General features: G+C 40.7%; 1 long non-coding RNA gene and 1 pseudogene across 2 annotated transcripts in view; both read left to right on the top strand.

Moving 5' to 3' along the window:
• Positions 1-24,286, top strand: part of LOC147343421 (uncharacterized) — a 64,772-nt gene that overhangs the window by 27,202 nt on the left and 13,284 nt on the right. The gene's annotated exons all lie outside the window — the stretch shown is intronic.
• Positions 3,328-5,276, top strand: LOC147343422 (dynactin subunit 1 pseudogene; annotated as a pseudogene). The gene has a single exon (XR_015156269.1). The product of XR_015156269.1 is annotated as a dynactin subunit 1 pseudogene (transcript).

Here is a 24,286-nt window from a genome sequence, read left to right as displayed (position 1 = left end):
GATGGAGGAAGAGATCTTCAGTAATGTACGTGTGTGCACTCAGTAGTGTCCGACTCTTTGTGACCTCATGAACTGTAGCCCACCAGGTTTCTCTGTCCGTGGACTTTTCCGGGAAAGAATACTGGAGTGGGTTGCCATTTCCTTCTCCAGGGGATCTTCCTGACCCAGGAATCGAATTCACATCTCCTGCTTTTCCTGCTTGTCAGGAGGGTTCTTTACCACTGTGCCACCTGGGAAGCCCATCTTCTATAATAGGGTACTCAAATTTCAATTGAGCAGTTAATACATGTAACTCTTTTTCCTATCTTGTTTCAACAAAAATGTATCTTTAGGGATGAAAGTGTTCTTTGAATACTTTGCTTACCCTTTGAACTTAAGTTTATTTGATCTGTTATTTCCTCTTCTTCATCTGCTACTCACAGTCTTTTTCTTTTGATAGTATTATAATAGAAATTAAAGTTGGGTTTCTGTAACAACTTATTCAACATCAGTGCTCTTTCATGTGTATTTCAAGTAAATGTGATAAAATTATCTACATAAAGAAATCACCTTTTTCAAAAGTATGTTCTTTTGCCTCTCGTTATCATTTAATGTGCTTGCAGAATTTGTATTTGTTATTTAAATTTATCATGTGAACTGTCGACATGTTGTTTAATGAAGCAAGTGTTTTTTGTTCAGAGCAAATGAATGTCTACTCTTTGATTAGCTGTTATTTAAAAATGTGCTGATAAAAGCAAGTTAGCTTTTTTCAGTTGCCTAATCTACATGTTACTAACTTTTAAAAGAAAATTGTGTTATAGGTACATATTTACAAATTGACTATGACTCAGTATCATCTTAATTCAAGCCATCATCTAAAAATCAATGGGTGGAAATTTTTTAGATTGATAAACATAACTGAAATTCAAATCACTTAAAAAATTTAAGGACATAATAAAAGTTCTAAAAAAAAAATCTGTTTTAAGCAATGAAAATTCTCTGGGATGGGATACCTTTTGAGTTTTATAGGTTTACCTATAAGTAAGATTAAAGAAGTTTTCTTCCTTCATTTAAACTTGCACTTGTATTCAGCTCTTGTATTAACGTGAACCTCAGCTTGGGGAATAATCGTTTTCTTTCTTTCCTTTTTTTTTTTTTTTTTTTTGTGGCTGCTAGCTGTTAGCATTATCACATTCAAAGATTCATACTCTTAATTGAGATCTAATGATTTGTGATTTTTAAAACTTTGTTGCTGACAAAACAAAAGTATGTTTTAATTGAAACATGTTTTCAAAATTCTTGATTCAACTAAAATTATATTGAGATGCCAACTGACACTAGTAAGAACAGTTCAGTTCAGTTGCTGTGTTGCTCATTCTTTGTGACCCCATGGACTGCAGCACGCCAGGCCTCCCTGTGCATCACTAACTCCTGGAGTTGACTCAAACTCATGTCCATTGAGTCGGTGATGCCATCCAACCATCTAATTTTTTGTTGTCCCCTTCTCCTCCCACCTTCAAGCTTTCCCAGCATCAGGGTCTTTTCAAATGAGTCAGTTCTTCACATCAGGTGGCCAAAATATTGGAGTTTCAGCTTTGCCATCAGTCCTTCCAATGAATATTCAGGACTGATTTCCTTTAGGATCCACTGGTTGGAGCTCCTTGCAGTCCAAGGGGCTCTCAAGAGTCTCCTTCAACACCACAGTTCAAAAGCATCAATTCTTCGGTGCTCAGCTTTCTTCACAGTCCAACTCTCACATCCATACATGACTACTGGAAAAACCGTAGCTTTGACTAAGATGGACCTTTGTTAGCAAAGTAATGTCCCTGCTTTTTAATAGGCTGTCTAGTTTGGTCATAACTCTTTTCCAAGCAGTAAGCGTCTTTGAATTTCATGACTGCAGTCACCATCTGCAGTGATTTTGGAGCCCCTCCAAATAAAGTCTGTCTCTGTTTCCACTGTTTTCCATCTATTTGCTGTGAAGTGATGGGACCAGATGCCATGATCTTAGTTTTCTGTTGAGTTTTAAGCCAACTTCTCACTCTCCTCTTTCACTTTCATCAAGAGGTTCTTCACTTCTTCTTCGCTTTGTGCCGTAAGGGTGATGTTATCTACATATCTGAGGTTATTGATATTTCTCCTGGCAATCTTGATTCCAGCTTGTGCTTCATCCAGCCCAGCATTTCTCATGATGTACTCTGTATATAAGTTAAACAAGCAGGGTGACAATATACAGCCTTGATGTACTCCTTTCCCAATTTGGAACCAGTCTGATGTTCCATGTCCAGTTATAACTGTTGCTTCCTGACCTTCATACAAATTTCTCAGTAGGCAGGGCAGGTGGTCTGGTATTCCCGTCTCTTTCAGAATTTTCCACAGTTGTGATCTACATAGTCAAAGGCTTTGGCATAGTCAATAAAGCAGATGTAGGTGTTTTTCTGGAACTCTTGCTTTTTTGATGATCCAGTGGATGTTGGCAATTTGATCTCTGGTTCCTCTGCCTTTTCTAAATCCAGCTTGAACATTTGGAAGTTCACAGTTTACGTACTGTTGAAGCCTGGCTTGGAGAATTTTGAGCAATTACTTTGCTAGCATGTGAGATGAGTGCAATTGTGCAGTAATTTGAATATTATTTGGCATTGCCTTTCTTTGGGATTGGAGTGAAAACTGGCATTTCCCAATCCTGTGGCCACTTCTAAGTTTTCCAAATTTGCTGGCATATTGAGTGCAGCACTTTCACAGCATCACCTTTAAGGATTTGAAATAGCTCAATTGGAATTCAATCACCTTTACTAGCTTGGTTTATAGTGATGCTTCCTAAAGCCCACTTGACTTCACATTCCAGGATGTCTGGCTCTAGGTGAGTGATCACACCATCATGGTTATCCGGGTCGTGAAGATCTTTTCTGTACAGTTCTTCCGTGTATTCTTGCCACCTCATCTTAATATCTTCTGCTTCTGTTAGGTCCATACCATTTCTGTCCTTTATTGAGCCCATCTTTGCATGAAAAGTTCCCTTGGTATCTCTAATTTTCTTGAGATCTCTGGTCTTTCCTGTTCTATTGTTTTCATCTATTTCTTTGCATTAAGAACAGTAACAACTAGTAAGTAAATATATCTACTGCTCTAAGCTGACTACCTGTTTTTAGGATGAGTGTGTATGAACTGCTCCATGTAATTCAATTGTTGAGGTCACGTGTGGGGATCCTGGAGGCCAAAATGTCAGCAAAGGAAGGAACCCCATGAGTATAGTGCAGAAACTGAAACTCGAGGAAGTAAACCAGCGAAGGAGGAGGGTAAAACGAGACAGGAGGTGGAGAGACGCGGGAGTACTACCAGCATCTATATATATATATAGATGTTATGACCAAACTTGATATATATATCAAGTACTACCAGCATCTATACAGCATCCACCTTGCTGAACAACCTGAGGACAGTACCATGCAGCTGGCTGACCACATTAAGTTTACCCAGAGTGCCCTGGACTGCATGAGTGTGGAGGTGGGACGGCTACGGGTCTTCTTGCAGGGTGGGCAGGAGGCTTCAGATATTGCCCTCCTGCTACGGGACCTGGAAACTTCGTGCAGTGATACCCGCCAGTTCTGCAAGAAGATCCTGCGGCGGATGCCAGGGACGGATGCGCCTGGGATCCCGGCTGCACTGGCTTTTGGACCACAGGTATCTGACACACTCCTCGACTGCAGAAAACACTTGACGTGGGTGGTGGCGGTGCTGCAGGAGGTGGCAGCAGCTGCTGCCCAGCTCATTGCCCCACTGGCAGAGAACGAGGGACTGCCTGTGGCTGCCCTGGAGGAGCTGGCTTTCAAAGCAAGCGAGCAGATCTACGGGACCCCCTCCAGCAACCCCTATGAGTGTCTGCGCCAGTCATGCAGCCTCCTCATCAGCACTATGAACAAGTTGGCCACAGCCATGCAGGAGGGAGAGTACGATGCCGAGCGGCCCCCTAGCAAGCCTCCCCCAGTTGAGCTGCGGGCTGCGGCTCTTCGTGCAGAGATCACGGATGCTGAAGGCCTGGGTTTGAAGCTTGAGGATCGAGAGACAGTTATTAAAGAGCTGAAGAAGTCACTGAAGATCAAGGAGGAAGAGCTCAGTGAGGCCAATGTGCGGCTGAGCCTCCTGGAGAAGAAGCTGGACAGTGCTGCCAAGGATGCAGATGAGTGCATTGAGAAAGTCCAGACTCGGCTGGAGGAGACCCAGACGCTGCTGCGGAAGAAGGAGAAAGAGTTTGAGGAGACCATGGATGCACTTCAGGCTGACATCGACCAGCTGGAGGCAGAGAAGGCAGAGTTAAAGCAGCGATTGAACAGCCAGTCCAAGCTCACGATTGAGGGGCTCCGGGGGCCCCCTCCCTCGGGTATTGCCACCCTGGTCTCTGGCATTGCTGGGGGAGGTGCCCCTGGACAGGCTCCGGGGTCTGTGCCAGGCCCCGGGCTGGTGAAGGACTCACCATTGCTGCTTCAGCAGATCTCTGCCATGAGGCTGCACATCTCCCAGCTCCAGCACGAGAACAACACCCTCAAGGGAGCCCAGATGAAGGCATCCTTAGCAGCCCTGCCCCCTCTGCACGTGGCCAAACTCTCTCTCCCGCCCCACGAGGGCCCTGGCAGCGAGCTTGCTGCTGGAGTGCTGTATCGTAAGACCAACCAGCTGCTGGAGATGTTGAATCAGTTGAGCGCATGCACGCACGTAGTGGACATCACTCGCTCCAACCCTGCTGCCAAGAGCCCATCGGCCCAGCTCCTGGAGCAGGTGGCTCAGCTCAAGTCCCTAAGCGACACCATTGAGAAGCTCAAGGATGAGGTCCTTAAGGAGACTGTATCTCAGCGCCCTGGAGCCACGGTCCCCACTGACTTTGCCACCTTCCCTTCATCAGCCTTCCTCAGGGCCAAGGAAGAGCAGCAGGACGACACTGTGTACATGGGCAAAGTGACCTTCTCGTGCGTGGCTGGCCTCGGGCAGCGACACCGGCTGGTGCTCACCCAGGAGCAGCTGCACCAGCTCCACGACCGCCTCATCTCCTAAATGCTTCTTCCCTCACTGCCCGCTCCTGCCCGCAGCCCTCCTGGAGCTGCTTCTCCTTATGCCTAGCCACTGGGCAGCCCCCCGGGAGAACTGCGTGTGTAAGCTGTTCCTGCCCCACTCGGCTCCACGCCCACCTTCAGCGCCCTGCCCTGGCCCCTTGACCTGGGTTCCCCTGTTTCCCTTCCCTGGCCTCTGCCAGAGTTCGCTGTTCAGTTGCTCCCTTCTTCCTGAGGAGCTTCAGGGGCTCTAGCGGGTAGAGTCTGCTGTGTAAGAGCCTGGTGAAGGAATGAATCGGGGGCCGCTGTCCACCCTGAGGTGCCATGCCCTTTGCCGTCCCTCTGGTTCCTAAATGATCGCAGCTGGACAGGTACATGCACGGTTATGGACTGCCTGGTTGTGCACTAAGACTTTGCAGTGGGGCCGGGCAGAGGGCACAGATTTGCACGTAGGTCTGGATGTGGTAAAAAGTTGGGGGGAAAAAAAGTGAAAGTGTTGATCACTCAGTCGTGTCTGACTGTGTGTGATCCCATGATCTGTAGCCTACCAGGCTCCTCTGTCCATGGGATTCTCCAGACAAGAATACTGGAGTGGTTTGCCATGCCCCTCTCCGGGGGATCTCCCTGACCAGGGATCGAACCCATGTCTCCTGCATTGCAGACTGATTATTTACCCTATGAGCCACCAAACATGAAATGTATGTAAATATTTCAGGCTGGAGTAGGGGAGAGGGTATTAGGGTTCTCCAGAGAAACAGGACTAAACAGTTTGTGTGCGTATAAATGCCAATTATCTACACTAAATCTGAAATAAAAATTAAAAACTTTAAAAATGCCAATTACTTATAATGAATCATGTATGTATGTATGATTTACATGTATCATATATACTCATCTATATTATTTATATATAATCATCTATGTATTTTGCATATATAGTCATTTTATGATAAAATCATTTCTGTATCTCTGTCTCATCTATATAGATTGTAAAATGTTGTCAGAAATTGGCTCGTGTGATTATGGAGACTGAGAATCTCCATGATCTGCCGTCAATATGCTGGAGAGTTGAGGGAGAAGACACTGTCCCTGCCCAGAGTCCTGGGTGATTCCCTCCTGGTGATCTCCCACTCAAAATGCTAAGTTGACCCTATTCTTTTTTCTTAAAGTGAAATTAAGTGTTTGATTAGAACAGAAGTAGAAGCAATGAGTTGCCCCTATTTAAATGCTTTAAGTTTAGGTAGCTGCATCTTTAGAGCTTCCCAAGTGGTGCTAGTGGTAAAGAACCATTTGCCAAAGCAGGAGACACGAGAGACATGGGTTTGTTCCTGGGGTTGGGAAGATCCTCTGGAGGAGGGCATGGCAACCTACTCCAGTATTCTTGCCTGGAGAATCCCATAGACAGAGGAGCCTCTGGAGGGCTACAGTCCATGGGGGTCATGCAGAGTTGGACACAACTGAAGCAGCTTAGCATGCACACACCTGCATCTTTAAATTTTACTTTTCTTTATTTGCTGTTAATTCCAGTATCTCCTGTTCCCTGACATTAAAGTAATGGAGCCATTGATACTGACATCATTGATATCACATGAGATCTTCTCACTCTTTGGATTCTGGTCCTAAACCTCCTAACTGTAATGTATATGAAAACATTGATGACTGAAACTTATTCTGTATTTATAAATGAGGATTAGGCTACCCACTTAATGCTGCTGCTGCTAAGTCACTTCAGTCGTGTCCGACTCTGTGCGACCCCATAGACGGCAGCCCACCAGGCTCCCCCATCCCTGGGATTCTCCAGGCAAGAACACTGGAGTGGGGTGCCATTGCCTTCTCCAAAAGATATAGTAAGATAACAAAAAGTATTTTCAACTATGAAGCACTCTGCAAATATAAGGTATTAGTAGTTTCAAATAGTCCTCTGTAATGCAATGTCATCCCACAAACCTTTATGAATTAGGTACATCAATGATTTAAACATAATTTAAATTCATCCCACATCTAGAGAAACACACTGTGCTTCAAAATCTTCCTAGAAGACAACCCTGTTATTTCTTTGCTTAGAAATCTTCTATGCCCATTCATTAAAGTCCACAGTTATGAAATGAAATATTCTAAGAATCCATGTGGGCATAGTGTGGGAATAAATTTTCTGCAGGTAAATGATTTTTTCTTTTTTTGCAAGTCCAGTATGTATGCAGATTCTGAAACCCAGAAGAATAAGTAACATACCAGTTTAATAGTTAAAGTGAAAAGCAGTCAAGGATGGAGACAGGAGCCCTGAGAATTGTCATCTTATCACCATGCTCAGAAAGGATAGTGTCATTGGTGTTACGCATTTCCTATTAGCACTATTGGCTAACTGTTCTTTTTTTTCACTCAGTAGAATATATTGATAAATGCGAGGAAAGGAAGATGATTGCATTTTCCATACTGCTTCTGATAATCTGACATTTATTTGAGTTGGCATCCTTTCTTTATTTTTCTAAGTTTGATGTGAACTTCTTTTCTGTTATTTTTCAGTAGCTATGAATTCATGTATGTTGTGATTAACATGATATTTATCATAGTTCATAAAAACAGAGATAAGTCTCAAAAGCTCTTCTTAAGGGGTTAAGAAAAACATTAGTTGCTTCAGTTGTGCCCAACTCTTTGCAACCCCATGGACTGTAGCCCACCAGGCTTCTCTCTCCTTGGAATTCTCTAGACAAAAATAGTGGAATAGATAGCCATTCCCTTCTCGAGGGGATCTTCCTAACTCAGGGATAGAACCTGGGTCTCCTGCATTCCAGACAGATTCTTTACCAGCTGAGCCACCAAGGGGTTAAGAAGATGGCAAACAAATAAGCAATTCTGGGCTTAACTGCTCTGAAAGTTTTTCATGGGGTCTTCCAGGCAAAGTCTTGTGGTGAGGGAAAGTGGCTACAATTTAATGGGGGACTTTCTACTTTGAAAGCACAATAGAGAAAAAACAGGAGACAGATTTGCAGCGTTTCCCAGAGAAGTCAAGAAGGGAAGGGACATAGAAGGAGAAAGACAGGGTGAAGAGTGGAAGTTATGAAAAATGCAAGTATGTGTGAATGAATGCCTGAAAGAACTAGTGAATAGATGAATACGGACATGAGTCAATGGACAAATTATTGAATGAATGACAGCCAGATGAACAGGAACTTAAATACTTAAGTGACTAAAATAATTTATACAACATGGGCTTATACAACAAAAGTATTGATAGTTCGTTTTGATTGCTTTAAAAACTCTGAAGCACAGAAAGTTAGATGAACACAGCTGTTAATTGTTTATAGATAGTAGCTGTGACAGCATTTATCTCAATTAATTCCAATATTTCTTCACAGGGTACTTCAGTATTTTTTCCATTTTAAGTCATTCATCTTTATTCATTGAGTCATCAGTATATATTAAGCATCAGCTCCGTGCTGGCTGCAAGGGAACCTCGGCTAATACCGTGTGATTACATCAGAATCGTGTGATTCAAAATGTATTAACAATTACTGTGTAATCACCATAAGCTCTGCTACTCTGGGCACTCTACACTTAGGAAGAAGTCAAAATGTATTGATTTGTGAGTTTTATCCCAGTGTTCATATATCGATACCTTATCATCTGTTTGTGCTTATCAGTGCTCTTTCGCTACCTGTAGAGTTTCTTAAATCAGACACACGGCAGGTGATGAATCAACAAGGGGAACTTGCCTTGCAAGTCCTGCTGTTTCCTCTATTATTACATGTCTTAACTCCTTCATGGTATCAAGTCTCCCTGTGGTTGCCGTTGTAAGTCATTTCTCTTTTCTACAGGCTCTTCATAATTTTTAGGGATGACCAAATACATTTTTACTTGTTATTGCTAACTCCCTCCCTCCCCCGCCCCCCCCCCCCAAAAACAAAACCTCCTAGGATTTGTATCTGAGCCCCTGAAGGAAATGTGTTAATGAATAAGGATGGTCAAGGCTGCTCTTGTAGGTCAAAGTAAATATCAACTCTAAAATATGCAGCTTAGGTACTAACTAATTCCAGCCATGTCTCAGCTGTTCTCCTTCCCCAATTCATCACTTTCAATGAGAAAGTCTGAAGCAGGTCAGAGACTCCATCATTTATCAGCACTTTGACTTACAGATGCATGTGAGTGAGAGGTGCATGTGTGAGGCCCATTTTTCTTGTGGCATTTCCTGGGGATATTTTCAGACACATTTTGTAAGATACAGTTTAATCTAATGTCCCCCCAGTTTCTTGGAGGGGCTGATAGACTCCAGGGTGAAAATTACATTGAGTTGTTTATTCTTTATTTTATTTGCTTATCCTTTTTTTTTTCTTTCATAGACTCATTCCTTCCCACGTAAGAACAGTGGATATGTAATACAATAATTTTAGACTTCCCACTTTTACTTCCCTGTCATACATTTTAGTTTGCATGTATTTGCTCTTAATTTTTGTCTCATTGCATCTTGTCATTCCAAAGCCACTCGTTAGGAAGCTACAAAATGCCATACGTGGATTTCTGTGATGGAGGTACAGTGATGAGCAAGGTGGGCATGGTGCCTGACCTGGAGACTTGTTTTTTGGGGGAGGAGTACCTCATTTTAAGATTATCTTCAGGGTATCTGCAAGTGTTATCTTGTGAATAAAAAATTGCAGTTACACTTTGGGGCATCATCAGCCTGACTCTGGATAGTGTCCCTTGAAGGCTTGTGGGGGAACTTGTCAACTGTGCCTTCTCTTTAATGTACATCTGTATCTTGTGCTATATTCTGAAACCTATTCTTGCTTCAACTGCTGAAGAGTTAGCAGGAGACCATGTCTTCCATTAACTCCAGAGTTTATCATCTGTGGCAGTGCTCTGGGGCTCTTCCTGAGCATTCTTTTTCTCAGGAGGGAGTAGAACTGGGAGAGCATCTAGAATTCCTTCCTGGGAAATATTATATTTGTCTCTGTTTCCATGTTCTGCTGACTTCCCAGGTGGTGTAGTGGTAAAGAATCTGCCCACCAATGTAGGAGACTCTGGTTCTATCTCTGGGTTGGGAACATCCTCTGGAGTAGGAAATGGCAACCCACTCCAGTATTCTTGCCTGGAGAATCCCATTGGCAGAGGAGCCTGGTGGGCTAAGTCCATGGGGTCTCAAAGAGTTAGACATTACTGAGCACACATGTACACCCATTTTATGCCAATATTTGGTCTTTGATTTTGGTTCCTGACATGGAGCTCCTAAAACCTTTGTAATTTTCTGAGCCATGGGTGTGATAGGATCACCTGACAAGAGCTTCTGAATTCCTTGGAATTTCCTGGGTGGTAAAAGCATCTTTTGTTTAGATGAGCTGACTTCTGATGACTCCTGCGTGGGGACTGTCACAAGAAAAATCAGGTGTGATTAAAACTTAGGACTTGTAGTCTCACCTCTGTCCTTTAGAGATGGGAAAGAGGCTGGAAACTGAGTTAATAATTAATCATGCTGATGTGATGAGGCCTCTAAAAAATCTCTAAATTATGGGCTTCCCTCATAGCTCAATTGGTAAAGAATCTGCCTGCAATGCAGGAGACCTGGGTTTGACTCCTGGGTTGGGAAGATCCCCTGGAGGAGGAAATGGCAACCCATTCCAGTATTCTTGCCTGGAGAATCCATCCCATGGTCAGAGGAGCCTGGCAGGCTACAATCTGTGGGGTCCACAAGAGTTGGACATGACTTAGCGACTAAACCAACCAACCAAATGGCTTTCCAAGAGCTTCGGGGTTGGTGGACATATCCATGTACTGGGAGGGTTGTTGTTTAGTCTCTAAGTTGTCTCTAAGCTCCTCTGTCCATGGGATTTCCCAGGGAAGAGTACTGGAGTACTGCATCTCCGTGGGAGCAGACATTCTGGGCCCTTCCAGACTTGCCCTAGTCACCTTCATCTGACTGTTCATCTGTATCCTTTGTCATTGCCTTTATTATATAATAAACTGGTAAACATAAGTAGTGCTGCCCTGAGTTCTGTGAGCCATCCTAGCAAATTTTTGAACCCAAAGGATGGTTGTGAGAACCCTGGTTTACAGCTGGTTGATCAGAAGTGCATGTGATAACCTGATGAAGGGCTTCTGAGCTGGGAGGGGTCTTTTGAGACCAAGCTCCTAACTGGTGGGGTCTGTGTGAACCCTGGGGTAGATAGTGTCAGAGCTAAATTGACTCCTAGGTCACCCAGCTTTTGTCTGGAGAATGGGAGAATTGATTGGTGTGGGGAACACCCACAAAACCAGTCATAGAAGTATTCCACGTGAGCAGTGGAGGAGAAACAAGTGCTTTTTCTTTTCACCTCTGAGTCACCCAACTCTTCGCTATTTGTCTACTATTTTTGCTGTGTGTCATGTTTCTGAACAACAACAAAAATTCCACTACAAACAAAAATCGAGGTTTTGGGAACGACTTCCCAGGCACAGACCATCCCTTTGCAGACATTTGAAGGAGGGCTGAACAGGGACCTGCAGGGACCAGGTGGTGGCAGAGCCAGGCTGGCCGATGTGCCCTCTGTCACCTGCTGTCCCCTCTGTCCCCTGTCAGAGGGGCTGCTTTCATCCACAGTCTCCCCTCAACCCATGTACTTTGCAAGAGTTGCTTCGGTTGCATAGTCAAAATCAGAATCCCCAGGTGGTCCCAGAGAATTTGAATGGTCATCCCAGGTGGTTTGCTCACAGGAGTTTGAGAGCAGAAGGCAGAGATTGCCTTTGAAGATAAAGGTTTTTGTGAATGGATGCCCCAGCCTAGCAGAATGTCTTCCATCACTTCTCTGGTGGCACAGGTTGTGTCTTGTCCATCAGAAGCATCAGTCCTTTCGTGCTTGATAAACTCCTCTGCAGGAGGCACTCCCCTGTTTGTCCCTCCCTGGGAATACTGGCTGACCTCCCAGAGCAGACCTCAGTGACCTTGTCCAAAATGCCAGCTCACTCGGCAGCACCGAACTTGAGGACTGTGTGCTTCCTGTGTCCTGACCCACATTTCTCCAAAAACACATGATGTCTGACTTTGTCCTCTGCCAGAATGTGAGCTCCCTGGAGGCAGAGGCTGTGCTTGTCTTTGTGGCCTCAGAAAAATAACAGCACTTTGTCACTAGAAAGCTCTCAAATGAATGAGCAGATGAATACATAAATGAATAAATGAGCAAATGAATACATAAGTGAATGAATGAATGGACTAAATTCTCCTTGATTGTTAACTGTGCAGTATTGAACAGGTCATTAAACTATTTGATCATGCTTCCTTATCTTAAACATGAAAGTTTTTTCCTTATAAAGGGCTCACACAATTAAATGGCAAAAACAACAAATCACCTCATTAAAAAAAAATGGGCAAAGGACTGAAATAGGCATTTCACCAAAGACATAGGAAAGGTCACAGGTACATACAAAGATTTTCAGCATCACTAATTTGCTGCCACTGCTGCTAAGTCACTTCAGTCGTGTCTGACTCTGTGTGACCCCATAGATGGCAGGCCACCAGGCTTCCCTGTCCCTGGGATTCTCCAGGCAAGAACACTGGAGTGGGTTGCCATTTCCTTCTCCAATGCATGAAAGTGAAAAGTGAAGTCGCTCAGTTGTGTCTGAGTCTTCGTGACTCCATGGACTGCAGCCTGCCAGGTTCCTCTGTCCAGGGGATTTTCCAGGGAAGAGTACTGGAGTGGGTTGCCATTTCCTCCTCCACACTAATCATCAGGTAAATGCAAAATAAAACCACAATGAGATATCACCTCATGCCTGTTGGAGTTACCATGATCAAAAAGACAAGTGTTGGTGAGGATGTGGAAAAAAGGGAACACCTGGATGCTGTTGGTGTGAATGTGAACTGGCACAACCACTACAGAAAAAGGCATGGGGTTTCCTCAGAAAAACTAAAACTGGAACTACCTTATGATCCAGCAATTTTACTTCTGGGAATATAGCCAAAGGAAATGAAAACAGTAACTTGAAGGGAGTTCCATGGCATGCAATGGAATACTATTCAGCTGTAAAAAAAAGTGAGGAAATTCTACCATTTGCAACAAAAAGAATGGGCCATGAAAGCAGTATGCTAAGTGAAAGTATACACAGACAGATATACTGTGCTTCACTTACATATGGAATCTTATAAAAATAAACCAAATAATTTCTCAGTTAAACTTGGGACAAAAAGAATGCTTAAAATTTGTTACAATGACCAGATGAGGAAAATACTATGTACAAAGCACTTTCATTATTGGATCTAAGCTCATACTGCTCACCCCATGACACGCAAGTGGTTGAGAGATGAGTCTTGAGGGACGAGTTGTTGGGGAAAGGAATAGCAACTTTATCCAGAAAGCCCAGGAAACCAAGAAGATAGTGGGCTCGTGTCTCAGAACACCATCTTCCTGAGTTCGGGCTCTTCTTATACTAAAAAGGGAGGGAAGAAGTCAAACACTTACTGGTTCACATCAGTCTCCAGAGGGGGTGTGTGGATTTCTCCCACCTGCAGTCAGTCATAGGTGGGCCTGGTTAGGATGTGTCCTGTGAGTGAAACAAAGGTGTTTTAGCTTAAAGCTCATTACCTAAGAGGCAGGATTCTCAGAAACTGGCCATTATGTGTAATTTAGGCTTACAGGCAGCATCCCTTTAGTGATTAACTTGTTATAGAATACAAAAAGTGCTTCTCTATTACGCTTTCACATTTTTTTTTCACATTAGGACATTGTAACAAAGTTAATAAATTTATAAATATCACCTTAAATATATTTGTTATATGAAATACTGCTGTTTAATTAGGTCCCATTTGTTTATTTTTGCTTTTATTTCCATTACTCTGGGAGTTGGGTCATAGAGGATCCTGCTGTGATTTATGTCAGAGAATGTTTGCATATGTTTTCCTCTAAGAGTTTTATAGTTTCTGGTCTTACATTTATATCTTTACTCCATTTAAGGTTTATTTTTCTGTATGGTGTTAGAAAGTGTTCTAGTTTCATTTTTTTACAGGTGGTTGATGAGTTTTCCCAGCATCACTTGTTAAAGAGATTGTCTTTTCTCCATTGTATATTCCTGCCTTCTTTGTCAAAAATAAGGTGTCCATAGGTGCGTGGATTTATCCCTGAGCTTTCTATTTTGTTTCGTTGATCTATATTTCTGTCTTTGTGCCAGTACCATACTGTCTTGATGACTGTAGCTTTGTAGTATAGTCTGAAGTCATGCAGGTTGATACCTCCAGTTCTGTTCTTCTTTCTCAAGATTGTTTTGGCTATTCGAGGTTTTTTGTATTTCCATACAAATTGTGAAATTATTTATTCTAGTTCTGTGAAAAATACCATTGGTAGCTTGATAGGGATTGTATTGAATCTATAGATTGCTTTGGGTAGTATACTCATTTTCACTATATTGATTCTTCCAACCCATGAATGTGGTATATTTCTCCATCTATTTGTGTCATCTTTGATTTATTTCACCAGTGTTTTATAATTTTCTACATATAGGTCTTTTGTTTCTTTAGGTACATTTATTCCTAAGTATTTTATTCTTTTCGTTGCAATGGTGAATGGAATTGTTTCCTTAATTTCCCTTTCTGTTTTCTCATTGTTAGTGTATAGGAATGCAAGGGATTTCTGTGTGTTAATTTTATATCATGCAACTTTACTATATTCATTGATTAGCTCTAGTAATTTTCTGGTGGAGTCTTTAGGGTTTTCTTTGTAGAGGATCACCTAATTAAACGTTTTTGCACAATGAAGGAAACTATAAGCAAGGTGAAAAGACAGCCTTCAGAATGGGAGAAAATAATAGCAAATGAAGCAACTGACAAACAACTAATCTCAAAAATATACAAGCAACTCCTACAGCTCAACTCCAGAAAAATAAATGACCCAATCAAAAAATGGGCCAAAGAACTAAACAGACATTTCTACAAAGAAGACGTACAGATGGCTGACAAACATATGAAAAGATGCTCAACGTCACTCATTATCAGAGAAATGCAAATGGAAACCACAATGAGGTACCATCTCATGCTGGTCAGAATGGCTGCCATCAGAAAGTCTGCAAACAATGAATGCTGGAGAAGGTGTGGAGAAAAGGGAACCCTCTTACACTGTTGGCAGAAATGCAAACTAGTACAGCCACTCTGGAGAACAGTGTGGAGATTCCTTAAAAAACTGGAAATAGAACTGCCATACGACCCAGCAATCCCACTGCTGGGTATACACACGAAGGAAACCAGAATTGAAAGAGGCACGTGTACCCCAATGTTCATCGCAGCACTGTTTATAATAGCTAGGACGTGGAAGCAACCTAGATGTCCATCGGCAGACAAATGGATAAAGCTGTGGTACATATACATAATGGAATATCACTCAGCTATTAATAAGAATGCATTTGAATCAGTTTTAATGAGGTGGCTGAAACTGGAGCCTATTATACAGAGCAAAGTAAGTCAGAAACAAAAACACCAATACAGTATATTAATGCGTATATATGGAATTTAGAAAGATGGTAACAACAACCCTATATGTGAGACAGCAAAAGAGACACAGATGTAAAGAACAGTCTTTTGGACTCTGTGGGAGAAGGCTAGGGTGGGATGATTTGAGAGACTAGCATTGAAACATGTATATTATCATATGTGAAACAGATCGCCAGTCCAAGTTTGATGATGCGTGAGACAGGGTGCTCAGGGCCAGTGCACTGGGATGACCCTGAGGGATGGGATGGGGAGGGAGGTGGGATGGGGGTTCAGGATGGGGACACATGTACACCCATGGCTGATTCATGTCAATATATGGCAAAAACCACTACACTATTGTGAAATAATTAGCCTACAATTAAAATAAATTAATTAAAAAATATCATTGTTGTTCAGTCTCTAAGTTGTGTCAGACCCTGCGGACTGCAGCACACCAGGCTTCCCTGTCCTTCACCATCTCCCCCAGTTTGCTCAAACTCATGTCAGTTGAGTCATTGATGCCATCCAGCCATCTCACCCTCTGTCGCCAATCCCCACCCCCCGCCCCGCCCGCTTTTCCTCCTGACCTCAGTCTTTCCCAGCATCAGGATTTTTTCCCTGAGTTGGTTCTTCATATCAAATGGCCACAATATTGGAGTTTCAACTTTAGCATCAGTCCTTCCAATGAATATTCAGGGTTGATTTCCTTTAGGATTGAATCGTTTGGTCTCCTGGCTGTCCAAGGGACTCTCAAGAGTCTTCTCCAGCTCTGCAATTTGAAAATATTATATTAATTTCTTTATTTGCATTTATTACATTTATTTCTATATGTTTATTTTGTATCTCTATGTCTCTATGTATATGTCTGGATATATTTTATATACTTGTATATATGTAAAATATTTCTGTATTTGTTTATAAAGCACTTTCACATAATATTTTCTCATTTTGTCATTGTAATGTACTACATATATAATTGTGTGTGTGTGTGTGTGTGTGTGTATCTATCTTCTTAGGGTTCAAAAAAGAAAAATTAAAGAATACTAAATCCCTAATCTGTTAACTGAGCAAGAAAAGAAAAGCATTCATGGCAACAATCCCTCTTTCCATGCAAACAGCTGATTATGCTAATTCCCTTCTTCCTCAGTGGTTTCTTCAACTTCTGGATAAATTATATACCTTTCTTCAGGAACTGTACTCTCTCAAAGTAAATCAACCTGACCTGCAAGAGTCTTTGGTTTTGCCTCTGTATTTCTTGTGCCAGTTTTTCACACCAAGCAGCAAAGGCAACTCTCTGGGGTGAGCAGGGGTTGGGAAGGCTGAGTTTATACACACAGGCTCATAAATACTGAGGCATGTCACCCAGACATAAGCAGGAAACATTTCCTGTGGTTGTTGTTGTTATTTCCTACCATTTTCTGAGCCTTGCTAGATCTATGGACTTAAAACTTCAACTGAATCTTGTATTCATGATTAATGTTGAAATGTGAAGAATGAAGCATATACAAAGCAAATACAATGATCAGGGAGGTTTACCTTTTAACTGGGAACCCGTGTGTGTGAAATTTGTTGTTTTGAATAGGTAATACATGGAAAGGATTAAAAATCAAAATAATATAACAAGAGATAGAGTAATCTCCCCATCTCATATATGTGAGACGCTATCCTATAAACACAGTTCTGCCCTTTTTGATTATTAGTACATGAAAACTTCTTCATTCCTTTTAAAACTGCATATAGTTTTCTCTGCTGCTAATTTTAGCTTTAGTCTGTCTCATGCATTGTAGCCCACGTTCTGCTATTCTTGGGCTTGCTCTGCCCTGTATAACATAGTCAGTACATGAAAATGCCTATTTTCTAGCTGGCAATTTTGAATAAGCAATGCTTTCTTTAATTTTTTAACCTTCTCTCCCTTTCTCATTTTCTGTCTTTTCCATCTTGTTCCACAAACTCTAGTGACATTAATTAAATCACAGCCCTAAAAATGCCCTAATATTTATGTTTCCTGTGAGCATTTAACATTTTGATTGTGCTCCTTTCTGACCACAGGTGAGTCTGTCTGTCAGTCTTTTCTCTCCCTTTCCCCTGCGCTATTACTGAATGATTCTGTATAGCTCTGGCATATGTCCAAGCTAATGGAAATGACAAGATTCTTATTTCCTTGGATAATCTTTGGATCATCATCTTGATTCCCTCCTTGATGCTTCTGAATTCAAGAATATGAAGGCTTAATCATAAAGTATTTTATTGACTTTTCTGGGTTATAGTGACCATTATCCACTATTATCTGCCCATAAAAAATAAGATCATAAACTCTGAATAGTTATAGTTGAATTCTCTTTCAGTTCACTTACTACTTTATGTAAAGCATTCTGTTGGGTACCCAATGGGAAGAGGAGTGGAAAGAAAAAAAGCAATAATCTTTTTTTTTTTTTGCCGTAATCAGCTTATCATGTAGAAAGGAAGACTATATTTCCCCATGTTATAGATTAGAAGTAATTTCCTTATTTATTAAAACCTCTCTATTAGATGCAATTAATGTTTGCATATCTCCAGCAATACTGAACCGTGAAGTGTTTTTCACTCAAGGTCAGTTCAGTTCAGTCGCTCAGTTGTATCCGACTCTTTGCGACCCCATGAATCGCAGCACGCCAGGCCTCTCTGTCTATCACCAAGTCCCGGAGTTCACCCAGACTCACGTCAATTGAGTCAGTGATGCCATCCAGCCATCTCATCCTCTATTGTCCCCTTCTCCTCCTGCCCCCAATCCCTCCCAGGATCAGAGTCTTTTCCAGTGAGTCAACTCTTCGCATGAGGTGGCCAAACTACTGGAGTTTCAGCTTTAGCATCATTCCTTCTAAAGAAATCCCAGGACTGATCTTCAGAATGGACTGGTTGGATCTCCTTGCAGTCCAAGGGAGACTTAACTTTCCATATTGTTACAACTGACCCTGATTTTGACCTTTCCAGATATCTTTATATTATAGATTTTTAATTTTATTGAGTTTAAACAAAACATTTGTTTGATTTTATTTGTTTTGTTTGATTTTATTTCTTTTAATTTGATTATGACTTTTTATGGCACAGATCTGTTCAGTCTTGGTAAATGCTTCCTTTATATTTTAAAAGACTGAATTCTGCTGATTTTGACTAGACTGTTCGCTAAATATATATTAAAACCCATCCATAGCATTCACCTATTCTAAAGCCTATTGTCCACTATTCTGTCACTTATCAGTATTGAATTCTTTGACTATTCCTTGTTTTTCTTCATGTAAGAACTCTGTTATTTCATGCATAAATATTTAGGGTTGTTATGTCTTCTTGACGAATTAATTCACCCTTCACTGTTATGAAATACCTTCTTTGTCCCTGCTGATATCCTTTGTTCTGAAATATATTTTTCTGATACTCATATAGCCACTCCAGTTAAAAAAAAAAAAAGCTTTATTATGGGAGATCTTTTTCTTTTCTTTTACTTTAAACTAGACATGTCATTGTTGAACTGTGCCTGTTGTAGTCAATAGTGTGTCTTGCATCATATTTGGTCTTACAATCTATACCTTTAATTAGATGTATAGACCATTTACATATCATGTGATAACTTATATTGCAGAGTCTAAATTGACCATTTTGCTATTTGATTTCTATTTGTTTTATTTTTCTTTTCTCCTGTGTACTTATTTTCCTGCCTTATTTTGAATTGAATGTTTTAAAAAATTTTGTCCAATTTGTTGGATTATTAGCTACAAATCTTTCTGGTATTATTTTAATACATAGCTTATAGCATATAGTAAGTTACATATGTTTTATATGTTATATATACTGATATGTAAGTTTAGCATATATATTAGAATAAATATGTATTGGGTTGGCCAGAAATTTTGGCCAACATCTATAACATCTTATGGAAAAGCTCAAGTGAGCATTTTGGCCAATCCAGTAATACATAATACAGTATATATGTACCCATTGTAAATCTACTTATACATATATACTACATTACATAGTACATATTCCAATGTATATGCTATTATATGTTATAAATATAAATATTTATTGAAACCTGTCTTCAAATAATAATGACCACTATCCATAAAATATATTAGAACATAACACAGAATACATGCATGTATTGGAGATATTTCAGGTTTAGTCCAGAACACTGCAAAAAAACACATATCACAGTAAAGCTAGTCACACAAAATTCTTTGGTTTCCCAGTGCATATAAACGTAATGCTTACCCTGTAGTCTATTAAGTGTGTCATAGCATCATGTCTAAAAGCATAGTGTGCATAGCCTACTTAAAAAAATATTTTATTGCTTAAAAATGCTAACCATCATCTGAGACTTCAGCAAATCATAAGAGTAACATCAAAGATCACTGGGAACAGATCATTATAACAAATATAATAAATAATGAAAACATTTGAAATATTATGAGAATTATCAAAATGTAACACAAAGATACAAAGTAAACAAATGCTGTTGAAACAATGCCATCAATAGACTTGCTCCATTCTGAATTGCCACTAATTTTCAGTTTGTAAAAAATGAGTATCTTTTTTTACAGTTCAGTAAAGTGAAGCACAATTAAATGATGTATGCCTGTGGTTTCATATTTTTCCTCTTACATAATTGGTGGCATACATATTAAGGATGTTATACTATTCACAGTATATGCTATAATAGTTATATATCTTTATATCATACATGTAATAAATTCTGTTAACTTTTTTAAATTAATTAATTTATTTTAGTTGGAGGCTAATTACTTTACAAAATTGTAGTGGTTTTTGCCATACATTGACATGAATCAGCCATGGGCGTACATGTGTCCCCATCCTGAACCCCCCTCCCACCTCCCTCCCCATCCCATCCCTCAGGGTCATCCCAGTGCACCGGCCCTGAGCACCCTGTCTCATGCATCAAAACTGGACTAGCGATCTGTTTCACATATTATAATATACATGTTTCAAGGAAATGGCAACCCACTCCAGTACTCTTGCCTGGAAAATTCCATGGACTGAGGAGCCTGGTAGGCTACAGTCCATGGGGTCGCAAAGAGTCGGACACGACTGAGCAACTTCACTCACGTGCTATTCTCTCAAATCATCCCACTCTCACCTTCTCCCACAGAGTCCAAGAGACTGTTCTTTACATCTGTCTCTTTTGCTGTCTTACATATACGGTCATCGTTAACATCTTTCTAAATTCCATATATACATGTTATGGCACCCCACTCCAGTACTCTTGCCTGGAAAATCCCATGGATGGAGAAGCCTGGTAGGCTGCAGTCCATGGGGTCGCTAAGAATCAGATACGACTGAGCGACTTCACTTTCACTTTTCACTTTCATGCATTAGAGAAGGAAATGGCAACCCACTCCAGTGTTTTTGCCTGGAGAATCCCAGGGACAGGGGAGCCTGGTGGGCTTCCATCTATGGGGTGGCACAGAGTCGGACACGACTGAAGTGACTTAGCAGCAGCAGCAGCAGTATACTGTATTGGTGTTTTTCTTTCTGACTTACTTTGCTTTGTATAATAGGCTCCAGTTTCATCCACCTCATTAGAACTGATTCAAATGTATTCTTTTCAATGGCTGAATAATATTTCATTGTGTATATGTACCACAGCTTTCTTATCCATTCATCTGCTGATGGACATCTAGGTTGCTTCCATGTCCTGGCTATTATAAACAGTGCTGCAATGAATATTGGGGTACACGTGTCTCTTTCAATTCTGGTTTCCTCAGTGTCTATGCCCAGCAGTGGGATTGCTGGGTCATATGGCAGTTCTATTTCCAGTTTTTTAAGGAATCTCCACACTGTTCTCCATAGTGGCTGTTCTAGTTTGCATTCCCACCAACAGAGTAAGAGGGTTCCCTTTTGTCCACACCTTTTCCAGCATTTATTGTTTGTAGACTTTGATAGCAGCCATTCTGCCCAGAGTGAAATGGTACCTCGTGGTTTTGATTTGCATTTCTCTGATAATGAATATTGAGCATATTTTCATGTGTTTGTTAGCCATCTGTATGTCTTCTTTGTAGAAATGTCTGTGTAGTTCTTTGGCCTATTTTTTTGATTGGGTCATTTATTTTTCTGGAATTGAGCTGCAGGAGCTGCTTGTATATTTTTGAGATTAATTCTTTGTCAGTTGTTTCGTTTGCTATTATTTTCTCCCATTCTGAAGGCTGTCTTTTCACCTTGCTTATAGTTCCCTTCATTGTGCAAAAGCTTTTAAGATTAATTAGATCCCATTTGTTTATTTTTGCTTTTATTTCCATTACTCCTGGAGGTGGGTCATAGAGGATCCTGCTGTGATTTATGTCAGAGAGTGTTTTGTCTATGTTTTCCTCTAGGAATTTTATAGTTTCTGGTCTTATATTTATATCTTTAATCCATTTAAGGTTTATTTTTGTGTATGGTGTTAGAAAGTGTTCTAGTTTCATTCTTTTATAAGTGGTTGATGAGTTTTCCCAGAACCTTTTGTTAAAGAGATTGTCTTCTCTGCATTGTATATTCTTGCCTCCTTTGTCAAAGATAAGGTGTTCATAGGTGCATGGATTTATCTCTGGGCTTTCTATTTTGTTCCCTTGATGTATATTTCTGTGTTTGTGCCAGTACCAAACTGTTTTGATTACTGTAGCTTTGTAGTATAGTCTGAAGTCACGCAGGTTGATTCCTCCAGTTCCATTCTTCTTTCTCAAGATTGCTTTGGCTATTTGAGGTTTTTTGTGTTTCCATACAAATTGTGAAATTATTCTAGTTCTCTTAAAAATACCGTTGGTAGCTTGATAGGTATTGCATTGAATTTATAGATTGCTTTGGGTAGTATACTCATTTTCACTGTATTGATTCTTCTGGTCCATGAACATGGTATATTTCTCCATTTATTTGTGTCATCTTTGATTTGTTTCATTGATTCTTTGTTAACTTTTAGAGAGCTTTATTTCATGAGAAAAAAACTATAATAACCCACGTTGTTACTATTTGCAATTTTCTTTAATTTTTTTTTTGCACAGATCTAGATTTCTACCTGTTTTCTATCATTTTTATTCTACATGATCAATTTAACCTTGACCTCCTATAGTTCCCTCAGATGAACATGGAAGGGTACCGTGTTGAGACTGCTGGCTGTCTCTCCATCTATGCATATTATTCCTTCTGTTGTTCTTACCTGGACAATCTGGGCACATTCATTTCAGTTTAGTTGCTCAGTAATATCTGACTCTTTGCAACCCCTTGCAGTGCAGCATGCCAGGCTTCCCTGTCTGTCACCAATACCTGGAGCTTGCTCAAACTCATGTCCATCGAGTTAGTGATGCCATCCAACCCTCTTATCCTCTGTTGTCCTCTTCTCCTCCTGTCTTCAGTCTTTCCCAGCATCAGGGTCTTTTCCAAGGAATCAGTTCTTCACATCATTTGGCCAAAGTACTGAAGTTTCAGCTTCAACATCAGTCCTTCCAATGAATATTCAGGACTGATTTCCTTTAGCATGGAGTAGTTGGATCTCCTTATAGTCCAAGGGACTCTCAAGAGTCTTCTCCAACACCACAGTTTAAAAGCATCAATTCTTTGGCACTCAGCTTTGTTTATGGTCCAAATCTCAGATCTGTACATGACTACTGGAAAAACCATAGCTTTGACTAGACGGACCTTTGTTGGCAAAGTAACGTGTCTGCTTTTTACTATGCTGTCTAGGTTGGTCATAGCTTTTCTTCCAAGGAGCAAGCGACTTTTAATTTCATGGCTGCAGTCACCATCTGCAGTGGTTTTAGAGCCCAAGAAAATAAAGTCTGTCATTGTTTCCACTGTTTCCCCATCTATTTGCCATGAAGTGATGGGACTGGATGCCATAGTCTTCATTTTTGGAATGCTGAGTTTTAAGCCAACTTTTTACTCTCCTCTTTCACTTCCATCAAGAGACTCTTTAGTTCTTCTTTGATTTCTGCCATGAGGGTGGTGTCATCTCTGTGTCTGAGGTTATTTATATTTCTCCCGGCAATCTGATTTCAGCTTGTGCTTCATCCAGCCTGGCATTTCTCATGATGTACTCTGCATATAAGTTGAACAAGAAAGAGTACAATATACAGCCTTGACGTACTCCTTTCCAAATTTGGAGCCTGAGCCTGAACCTTAACCAGAACCTTTGCCTGATTGATCCTGTCTCTGCTACATCCTTGAATCTACCTCCAGGCAGGAACCTTTTGTTATTATAGTATACAGTCCATGGAATTCTCCAGGCCAGAATACTGGAGTGGGTAGCCATTCCCTTCTCCAGGGGATCTTCCCAACCCAGAGATGGAACTGAGATCTCCCACATTGCAGGCAGATTCTTTACCAGTTGAACCACAAGGGAAGCCCATATAGTTTATAGCATATAGTATATATTTTATATGTAATTTATACTTACATATGTTTAGCACATATATTAGAATAAACATGTGTTGTGTTAGCCAAGAAGTTCAGCCAGCATCTGTATCATCTTATGGAAAAATCTGGGTTCACCTGAACCATTTTTATTCTCTCCAGGATCATTGTTCTCTTTTACCTGATTCTCAGTGTCTTGTGAATCATTGTTTCACATATCTTGTTCTTTTTTTGTCAGTTGATTTGAGGTTGCAGTGTAAATACATTCCTTTATCATTGTATCTTAGCCAGCAGGGCAGTCTTATTTTCGTTTTTGATGGATCGTCTTGCTGGAGGTGAACTTTTTGGTTGACAGCTTTTTCTCTCAGTGCTTTGTCATTCCACTCCTTTCTCACCTATGCTATTTCTAATAAGAGGTCAGCTGTTAATAATCCTACTGTTGTTCCTCTGTATGTGATGAGTACTATTCTTT

This window comes from Bos grunniens, chromosome 27 (genome assembly GCF_055505025.1).
Source record: "Bos grunniens cultivar Pamir isolate PY7600 chromosome 27, Bosgru_T2T1.0, whole genome shotgun sequence".
In the NCBI taxonomy this organism is placed as follows: domain Eukaryota; kingdom Metazoa; phylum Chordata; class Mammalia; order Artiodactyla; family Bovidae; genus Bos; species Bos grunniens.
Note: the sequence above shows the minus strand (reverse complement) of the source record. Positions and strands in the feature narration are given on the sequence as shown.